Genomic DNA, 6379 nt, shown 5'->3' with positions numbered 1-6379 from the left:
AAAAATAAACAGAAATTACATTATGCAACATGCACACACAAGTACTTATTATTTAGAATGAAAAAATAATGTTAGGTAGGTACTCGAGGAAAATATTATTTGTCCTAGAATTATAACTTGTATACCAAATACTACAACTATAAATATATATTTTTTAAATTCTAGAAAATATTTTTACTTACAGTAAATTTCTTCTGAGTTATTGTTCCAGTAGTTAGCTGTCCAATATACAATAATCTCACTTATAATAAATATGTGTGATGGCGTAAGATATATATTGAAACCGGAATAATAGGGATGAAATAAGTAAAATTGTAAATGAATTGGAAACAATATCAACCGGATAAGATGAAGTACCTGTACTTCTACTAAAAAACATTTCCCTTAGAAATGCCTCAAGAACAATGTATTTCCTAAATATTTGAAGAAAGCTACAATTATACCTGGTATATAATGTGGAATAAAAATATAACTGACTAACTGCATACCTATTTGGAAGGTTTTTTTAAAAAAACAATTTGGATTCCGAAAAACCACAAGCATTATAAATGCCCCCAGTACACTAATTACTCTTATTATTGCAAAACTTAAAAAAGGTAAAAAGAGCACAGGAAATTCCTAGATTAAATAAGGCGTTTGATTTTATAACGGTATGACTAATAGGTAACTGTTATTTTTTTGGCTACCCGATGTAGGATGGCATTCGGCTTATAACTTATTCCAGCTTAAGTTTTAAGCTGGAATAAGTTATAAGTAAAATTGTCAAAAATATTAGAAGTTAGAAATACGCAATATGTGACTAAATTTACTTACTGATTGGCGTGATTAGCTTAAAATGATTGAATCCAAAATCAGAAACAACTAAGGATTCTTTAAAAGAAGTCGTTATTTCATGCAGCTTTTTAATTCAATCGCCCATCTCGGCTGTCCACAAACTCAAAACACAGTAAGGGACATTTTTTTGCATTTTTGAACTAAGTAGATTCTACTCAGTCCAAAAATGCAAAAAAAACCTACTACAAAAAATGTCCCTTACTGTGTTTTAAGTTTGGACAGCCGATCTCTAGTTTAATACTATTTCTATATATACTATAACCCCACTCCTCTCATCCTACAAGTATATAAGTAGATTCGATTCCTAGTCTAATTCTAATATACGTTTAACCTCGGCTCGTAACGCATGTCTGTATTGAAAACTATAGTGCATGTTGGTCTTCGGGTCGACCAAAAATCGCATGTGTTAGACATTTTGTGTAGTTTTGAGTGTGTAAATGGTGCTATGGTGGTGATGGGTAGTATTGTTTGCATGCTGTGTTAGTGATTGTCCTGACGAAGAGACGGGTACGTCTCGAAACCGGTAGACGTAAAAATCTCGGTGAGTGGTTATATACTAATTTTATTAACATTTTTGTAAAAAAAATAAATAAGTAATACTATTTCCCATGGTAAGTTATACAGTGAACTTGCTAAATTGCATATAATAGACACCAAACTGTTATGGAACAGGAACTATTTTTCAAACAGGATACAAATGGTACAAGCAAATGGAATATTGAGAAACCCGCTTCCCATTACTGTCGGCGTACTTCAAGGCAGTGTATTAGAGCCACGAAAATCATAAATTCTGTTGATACTTTTAATACAATTCAAAAACAATAAATTCAAACCTTTGGTTTTTAATTTAAACCACATCAAAATCAAATCCTTCCAGAAAAAAATGGATCCACTTTCAGCACCTACTGCATTTTAAAACATTGAAAATGTCAAGTCCAAAGTGTGTAATTTCAAAATCATGTTAGGTTTGTATAATTTTAAATATAAAAATAAAACAATTTATTACAGTAATATAATGATGTATATTTCGTTTAATGATTATAGACATTGATAACATTGAAAATTCATTATTAAAAATATAAAATTACATTTTAATGACTACATATTTGTAAATAAATGTGCATTAATATTTTTTGGAATTAGAGCAAACCATATAAAATATTAATAGAGACAAAAAATACATGCATCAAATAAAAATGAGTAATTATATATCGGGGTTAACGAAAGATCTACTTTATTTGTGCATTTGATTTCCCCCCTCAACGCCCCAAACAGCTAAAAACTTAAAACTATCAGTCCACATAAAAATTAAATATATCAACACATTTTTTTTCAAATTTTAATATCATAATGGTTAAATCTCAGTTTGACCGAACATCAATTACTGAGCATGTTAGCTGTTGGGAGGTGAAATAAAGATTGGAGGTGTGGCCAAGTAAAAGAAAGTTACTTAGCTACAGTGGCAGTCGGGGAGGACCTATTTTTGAAACAGTTTTGCTCATATTTTATTAGTCTAAGTACAGAGAAATAAGCTATTAATGACCGTTGTGAAGAAAAAAGAAACAATGAAACCGTTTCCAAGCACAAGAGCACAGACTCTTTTATGGAGAGGCACAGCGAATCGAAATATAAAAGTTCTACATATGTATAAATGATTCAAATGTTATTATGTTATAAATAAAAATGTAAATATATTAAATGAATAAAAAAAAAAAAAAAAAAAAAAAAAAAAGTTTCAATAAATATTTTTATCATGTTTAATATAAAAATCTATCTGAATTATCTATATTGGTGAAAAAAATGTGCGCTAATGCGAACGTTTGATGAATGCCAACCACCCAGTAAATTTACATAATAATGTGTAAATGTAAATAATTAGTTTAATATGCATGCATTTATGAAATTAGGGAGAATTTATCATCATTATTAAATGGATTTCTGAGTTGATTATCAACAGTCATTTATTGGATAGCTTGCGTGAGTATTTGAACCAAAGCTATAATTTCATCCAAATATTAAAATTACGAGTGGTGGTAAAAGAATTGAGCATTTTTAAACATAATTTTCAGATCCAAACATAATAACATGCTAAATTAAAGCATTTATAAGAAGACAGTGCTTATTTTTTGCAAAAAGTACAATTGAATTACCTAACTACATATAAAACAGTGTACATCGCTTAAAAAAAGTTTTTTGCAGATACCTTGTAGCACATTTTATAAAACTTTAACATTGTTTTTAACCACTTTTATTGTGCATGTCCATCCCTAAGGATGACTAAGTTCTTGTCGAAGACGATTGGAGAAAAGTACCAAAAATAAAAATAGTTATAAAACAAAGTTTTAGTTTTGTTTAAAAAAATTATATTGCTGTTGTTCATAGTGTGTTTGATGGCAGATCCAATCAGCATAAAACGGTGTTGACAGAACACAAACCATTGTACGTTTGAAACACATGATCATATCTACTAGTAGCAATCGCAGGACGTTATCTCTCGGGGAATGTAGTAGATATGAAGCTTAAATTGTGACAATTTGGTGCAATTATTCATCTTTTTATTCTTACAAATAAGGAATTTCTCACAAATTTTGAAGCCAACAAAGTATTAATTGAATTTGTCAATGTGATAAGTTATTGTTGCATCAGATTACAAATCGTGAGATTTTTAGTTATGATTTTGGGTTTAAACTGGAGTATCCAATGACAATTTCGCAATACAGAGCGGTATTAGTTTTCTCCAGTCTATTCCGAGTCCTAGTTTATTAATATATATATCAATTTTATTTATAATACATCAACACTAGAAACGTAATAAAGACTTCTTAATCAATTGAATTATATTGCACTCACCGTCCAAAAAACGTAAAAAAATAAGTTGAGAAAAAACTACACACTTAAATGAAATGATAACCTATTTCAAACAATTAAAAAAAACTCTTTTATTGACATGAGGCTAGCTATCCCTATATACAAGAGTAATTTATAAATTTTACACAATTAATCTTTTCTACAAAAATAAAAATATATATAAATATTAAATATAAATGAGGAAGATATGTTTATGCTTTATATTATAAGGTGCAATGGTATCAATTTAAGAGCAGCTGAGACTCAAGAAATAAGTGAAAAGCCTCACGCAGCAAAGACAAGAAGAATGTGTTTTTTGGGATTTTTCATGCCGTGCCAACATTTCATGTTGTATTTCAGCATTCATTGTCAATTAAACGTACACTTGAGACATGGCATAAGCCAAAAAAATGTTATTAGTATTCGAACAGCCATGAATAACTTAATTTATCTATATAAAAAAATACATGTTAATAGAATTATAGTGATTTGTTTTGAATGGTACATAGTGAATTTGGCTTATTTATTGCCTAGGTTAGTATAAATATTTAAAAAATATTTGCTTGTCTAATAATAAAGACCAAAAAAATATAGTAAAATAAAAAAACCTTTTTAGGCATTTACCTAAGCCTAAAATGTGGATATACATTGGCAGTATGAAAACATAATTTTATTTAATGTGAAATATGTATTTGGAGCTTTCTTGATTTCAATGCACTACATTTAAAGACCTATAATTAAGGATATGGAAAATACCTAGACTCCTTTTTTATATTTCTAACTATGTTTTTATTATATTTCCAATACATTATTAATTAATATAAGAAAAAATGTAATAGTTAGCAATTATTTGAGAAATCCAGTACGCAAACAATGAAGCATACTAAAGCAGGTACCATCATAGAGCGAAAATACTATCACTATAATATACTCATTCTGTGCGTTATTTACTCGACTTGATGCATTATGATATTCATTGAAGTGGGGAGACAAATCAAGATATTTAGCTTACATACAACTAATTAGTAAAAATGTTACTGTAGAAAAGTGATGATTTGGAAATGTACAAAGTAATTTAAAATATTGAGAACTACATTTATGTAAACATATCATATTTATAAAAACTGCAAAAGTATTAAAAATATACTTATTGTAATTCAAAATATACTATTCGAATTTGCCAATTTGATAAACAGCAAAATGATTACAGAAAAGTCATATAATCTAGTTGCAAACCTAATTTTATGACACACGATAAAACTAAATTAAATTGTAAATGTATTACATACTTGAATTTGAACATAGTCAACATATGTAAAAAAAAATGCTTAAAGCACAAGTGGAGAGACATTAGCCTGTGTGATTTTATAGATGAATAAACATTGTATCTTGTCTATAATGGTGACTTGATATTTAACCAATATATTTTGTAATACTGTCAAAGAATTAAATAAAAAGTATCTCAGAAATATATGATTACCATTTCAGCATCTATTTTTTAATATGTTACAACCAAATTCACAATTTTTCTATTTTAATGTGCCGTTATGTTTCCTGGGGTTCAATTTATTGATCACAATTACTTTTTTTAAATACCTAATCAAATACTTAACTCAACCTAGTCACTTATCCGAGCATATTCTATTTTTTTTTTATTATAATGGTTAACAAAATTGACTGCAACACATAAATTAAACCAAAACTGCTAAATGCATTTCAATACATCTATATACTTAGATCTTACTCAAAATTGTAATACAATTCATGGTTAAGGCAACTTAATGAGTAATAATAAACTGTATATTTATTTATTTATTTTATACCTTGGAAGAAACTATAAGTCATACAAATGTTAAGCGTATAATTAATTAACAGATATTCATTTGTTAAATACATTGAGAAAAACATTAAATCAGTAAATTAGATTCTGATATATCAATATCTAGAAAGAGTTTAGAGTGGTTAGTAAAATGGCAATTGATTTCCACTTCCATATCGCTCACTCCTTTCAACAACGTCATATATCAAAAATTTTCAGTTGTGCATGTTTTCGGAATGCCCAGAAAATGTACTATATCCCAGCAAAAACGGCATATTTTTAACTTAATATTTACCCGCTACAGGGCAGAAAGTATAGTTTTTGCATTTTGAAGAAATGGTATTGTTTAATTATTTTTTTAAATGTACTAAATATTTTTCAAATAGAGAAAAAACATTCAGGTTTTACCTAAAAAGATCTGTTGCACAGTAAAAAGTTCAATAAGTGGCTTGTGATTTATTTTTAATACATTTGATTATATTTTTTTATTAAACTTTAAAAACGATATTCTGAAAAATCAAGTTATTTGATATATGACGTTGTTGAAAGAAGTGAGCGATATATCTTTATTACATTAATATACACATACATTAAAAAATAATCCGTTATTATACACATATATATATTTAAATTAATGGGTATAATAACACTCATTTATTTCATATGTATTAAAAAATATATATGTTGCTTTTATATTTACCTAAAAAATGCTTTGTTACAGAAATTACAGAAATTAACAAGGTATAAAAAATGTCGTATGTATGTCATTATTGGATTGCAATTTTTAAAGTTTTAAAAGACAAAAAAATTGTGCTTTAAATCCTTTAATAATAATTCATGTATGGTAGTACACTCTTCTGTTGTGTGTTCAATACACCA

Source organism: Brachycentrus maculatus, unplaced genomic scaffold, assembly GCF_059751285.1.
Source record: "Brachycentrus maculatus isolate JH-2025_06_01 unplaced genomic scaffold, ASM5975128v1 h1tg000199l, whole genome shotgun sequence".
NCBI classification, from domain to species: domain Eukaryota; kingdom Metazoa; phylum Arthropoda; class Insecta; order Trichoptera; family Brachycentridae; genus Brachycentrus; species Brachycentrus maculatus.
Note: the sequence above shows the minus strand (reverse complement) of the source record.